Here is a 5,098-nt window from a genome sequence, read left to right as displayed (position 1 = left end):
ACCTCCTCCAACCTATCCTTTACTGGTAACTGGGGAAAGCAATGGGCAAAAAGTGTGCATTAGCTCTCCTTTCTCATGCTACTGTTTAGACTAGTCTTTCGGTTGTTTCAAGCCAGGTTCTGACTTATTAAGGATGCAGTTATTCAGTCAAAGCCTATGCAGTCCACATTTGAAAGCCCATGACTTTATTTCATGCACCCGTTGCCTAGAGAAACTGGTAATTAAGATGCAGGGTCTTAGCTGTCCAACAATAATCCTTTGTGATGGAAGTACAAAGAAAACCTGGGACAAGGCATTTCTAACAGTTGTTAGTTGTTTTCAGCTTTGCATAATTATTTTTATTCAGTTAGAATTAAGTACAAATTTCTTTTTGAGAGAGAAAGAGAGAGAGATGAGGGTTAGAGGATGGGAAGGAATCCCAAGCAGGCTCCACACCTGGTGTGGAGCCTGACACGGGCCTTGATCTCATGACCCTGATATTATGACCTGAGCTGAAATCAAGAGTCAGATGCTCAACTGCCCGAGCCACCCAGGTGCCCCAAGTACACATTTTAACAGAGTTGAGTGGGTCTACCCAATTTCCCCACCCACACATGGCTGATGCATCTGAGTCTTCTGATTATAATCCCTGCTTTGCCCACCACATACCTACACACACAGAGACACACACACTCACACCCACATGCCTGCCTTTTTGAAATAGAGAAGGACTTGTTAAAAAACAAAATTCAGTTGAGTAAATGTGAAGATCTAATTGGCTTTATTAAGTGATTCAAGAATTGGGCAGTATTCCCTCTAGCAAGTATAGGGGAGCTCCACTGAACTAAATGAAAGGATTTTAAAGGCAGAGAGAGGGCGTAAGAAAAAAAATAGAAAGGAATTTATTAGCAAGGAATGCATTGTCTAGGCAAGGTGACCTAGGAATGGAAAGGGGGGTGTCTGTCAGTAAATTTCCTCGTATTGACCAGGAAATTCTGCATTGACTGGCTGAAGGTTATACTCCTGGGAAGGAAGCAGTTAAAAAGTGCAGTTAGTTTAGGTACTAAGTCTTGGTTTGCTGTCTTGTCCTAAATGATACTATTTTGGGGCCTGTAGTTTTCTTTTTAACACACTAAACAGCAATAGGACATCCCTTCCTCCACCCTACACCCCTGCAAACACACAGACACACCCCTAATGAGGACTCTGGTGAGAGGCAGTTATGTTTGGTTGATATTCAAGAGAAGATTATCTGTCATTGTACATAGGATGACACAATTAGTTAAGAGCTAATGTGTACTGAGTGCTTATTATGCCCCAGGACCTGTTCTAAAATAATCCTTACAACCACACTATGAGGTAGATCATATTGTTTTCTTTATCTTTTTGATGGAAACCAAGGCACAGCATGTTAAGCGACTTATGAAAGTCATATAACTAGGAGCTGGAACTCAGGCAGTTTTACTATAACATGGCTTGACTGACCCAAAGACCAGTGAGATACAAGGGAAATGAAGGTTTTCTAGTAGAGGATATTTTCTGCAACAAGACTCATCATGTCCAGATCTGGTGCTCCAAGGTCTCCTTGGCCTGTCTAGTCTTTTTGTGAATTAGAAATAGGTGTCCACTCTGTGCAGACACAACTCCACAGTCTTGGCAGAGGACAGCACTTTATGTAAAGTAAAAGATGCCTTCACTTGGGATGGACACAGCTCATGCCACAGCACACAGGTTGGTGACCAGAGTATGGGCTAGATTTTGGTCCCTTTTCACACACATCACCTGGAACTCTTGTACGGGACACAATCTACACAGATGTACATGACAGCTCTGGTAGTTTGTGTCTGAGCTCTGAGATTTGGGGATCAGGGAAAATATCTCTAATTCTTTGTTGATTCTTTGGTCTCTAGCCTCCGCAGCTGGACTGCCTCTACAGCTTTCCATCCAGGGTTGGCACTGTCTTTCTAGAACAAGAGAGTAATAATACCACCACTTCTTTTAACCTTCTCTTCAGTGGCCCAGGGTCCCACAGAGTCTTAGGGTTTTAGATTCACTTGAGCCTGCAAAAGATGGGTATGTGCTCTCTACAGCAAGGAATGCTTTGCCCATATTCCTGACAAATTGGATCTATCCATGGTTTATCCACCACATCCAAAAGAAATTTGCCATATTACATGAGAATTAAGAATGGGAATATATGTGGATTGTAACCCTTTAAGGAATGAAAAGATTAAAAAATATAAATATAAAGTTATTATATTATATATTATTTTGTGTGTATGTTAACTTCATTATAAAGTTAGTGAAATGATAATGAAAACAATGGTTTATATATAGCAACATACTAATGCCATGTTTCAACTGTAGACACAGAGAGATCTGGGATGATGAGGGTCTAAGGGTATTTCTTGGATTTGGCTTTTAGGAAGCTGGGAAGAAATGTACTCTCAGGAGTGTGGTGTCCATGATGCAGGGATTATGTGCAGAGCAAGATTTCATGAGTTTAGAAGTTGACCAGTGATGGGGAAATGTACACTGTGAATTTGGATTACCCTTCTGATCTTTAATTGAGAAGGGGAAGAGACAAACAGAATAATAGCAAGAAAGTGTCATGGGGTCAAGAGAGGGACCTTAAAGATGGGAAAGACTTGGCCATAGAAGAGATTGAGGATATGGTGGGGAGGAAGGTAACTGATTGAGTGAAGAACTAGCGGAGGCATGTGGGGAGGCTTCTTGTAGCCCTGTACAAGAGGAAGAAAAATAAGGTGAGTGTGGAGGCAGCTAAGAGTGAAGACATGGAAGAGATGTCAGAAGGAGGTCACTTCTGACAACCTGAATTTTCTCAGGGAAGTAGGAAACCAAGTCATCTTCTGCAGGCAGGAGGTGGGGACTGAGAAGGGGCTGGAGGAGAATAGTGGAGGTTTGGGGCAGAGGTTAAGGCCTTGAATAAGAAGATGACAGGACAAGAGAGGGATTGAGCACCCAGCCAAAATGGAAATCAGGACTCAATTGTGCCCCAGATTACGTACTTGTGTGATTCCCACAGAAGTGTACAGCTTTTGTGATAGGAGGGGAAAAGAAGGCTGTAGCTTTGTCCTAGACATAGGACTTTGTTAGGCTGATGGTGGAAGTGTTAGTAGCATAAGGAAACGGAGGATGCTGGTGAGAGAGTCATTCAGATGGTTATTAGACTCTTTGCATGAGGGATGGGACAGCATTCATTTTGTTCACCATTCCCTACCACTTGCTCAGTGCCTGGCACATAATAGATGTTCAAAAAGTATTTGTTGTGAGAGTGGACATCCTTGTCGTGTTCCTGATCAAAGGGAAGGCTGTCAGCTGTTCCCCATTGAGGATGATATTCGTTGTGGGGTTTTCATAGATAGATTTTATGAAGCTGAGGAATGTTCCCTCTATCCCTATACTTTGAATCGTTTTAATCAGGAATGGATGCTGTATCTTGTCAAATGCTTTTTTCTGCATCAATTGAGAGGACCCTGTGGTTCTTCTCTCTTCTCTTACTGATTTGTTCTATCACATTGATTGATTTGTGAATGTTGAACCACGCTTGCATCCCATGGATAAATCCCACCTGGTCATGGTGGATAATCCCTTTAATGTACTGTTGGATCCTATTAGCTAGGATCTTGTTGAGAATCTTGGCATCATATTCATCAGGGATATTGGTCTGAAATTCTCCTTTTTGGTGGGGTCTTTGCCTGGTGTGGGGATCAGGGTAATGCTGGTTTCATAAAAGAGTCTGGAAGTTTTCCTGCTGTTTCTATTTTTTGAAACAGCCTTAGGAGAATAGGTATTATTTCTTCTTTGAATGTTTGGTAGAATTTTCCAGGGAGTCCATCAGGTCCTGGGCTTTTGTTTTTTGGGAGGTTTTTGATCACTGCTTTAATCTCGTTACTAAATATTGATCTATTCAGGTTGTCAATTTCTTCCTGATTCAGTTTTGGAAGTTTATAGGTTTCCAGGAATGCATCCATTTCATCTAGGTTGCTTAACTTATTGGCATATAATGTTGATAATAATTTCTGATGATTGTTTCTATTTCCTTGGTGTTGGTCATGATTTCTCCCTTTTCATTCATAGTTTTATTAATTTGGGTCCTCCCTCTTTTCTTTTGGATTAGTTTGTCCCATGGTTTCTTGATTTTTTTTTTTTTAGATTTTATTTATTTATTTGACAGAAATCACAAGTAGGCAGAGAGGCAGGCAGAGAGAGGTGGGGGAGGCAGGCACCCCACTGAGCAGAGAGCCCAATTCGGGGCTCGATCCCAGGACCCTGAGATCATGACCTGAGCTGAAAGCAGAGGCTTTAACCCACTGAGCCACCCAGGTGCCCCTGGTTTATCGATCTAATTGATTCTTTCAGAAAACCAGCTTCTAGTTTTGTTGATGTGTTCTACTGTATCTCTAGTTTCTATCTCATTGATATCTGCTCTAATCTTGATTATTTCCCTTCTTGTGTGTGGGGTTGGCTTAATTTATTGTTGATTCTCCAGTTCTTTAAGTTGTAAAGAGACCTGGTGTATTCTGGATTTTTCAGTTTTTTTGAGGGAGGTTTGGAAGGTTATGTATTCCCCTTAGGATCGCCTTTGCTGTATCCCATAGGTTTGGGACCGAAGTGTCTTCATTCTCATTGGTTTCTATGAATTGTTTAGTACTAGAAGTCCTAGCAACAACAATCAGACAACAAAAAGAAATAAAAGGTATTCAAATTGGCAAAGAAAAAGTCAACCTCTCTCTCTTCGCAGATGACATGATACTTTATATGGAAAACCCCAAAGACTCTGCCCCCAAACTACTAGAACTCACACAGCAATTCAGTAATGTGTCAGGATACAAAATCAGTGTACAGAAATCAGTTGCTTTCTTATACACTAACAATGAAAATATAGAAAGGGAAATTAGAGAATTGATTCCATTTATTATAGCATCAAGAACCATAAGATACCTGGGAATATACCTAACCAAAGAGGTAAAGGGATCTGTACTCAAGGAACTACAGAACACTCATGAAAGAAATTGTAGAAGACATAAAAAGATGGAAGAGCATTCCATGCTCATGGGTCAGAAGAATAAACATTGTTAAAATGTCTATACTGCCT

Source organism: Enhydra lutris, unplaced genomic scaffold (assembly GCF_002288905.1).
Source record: "Enhydra lutris kenyoni isolate GAN:26980312 unplaced genomic scaffold, ASM228890v2 scaffoldscaffold56, whole genome shotgun sequence".
Classification (NCBI taxonomy): Eukaryota; Metazoa; Chordata; class Mammalia; order Carnivora; family Mustelidae; genus Enhydra; species Enhydra lutris.
Note: the sequence above shows the minus strand (reverse complement) of the source record.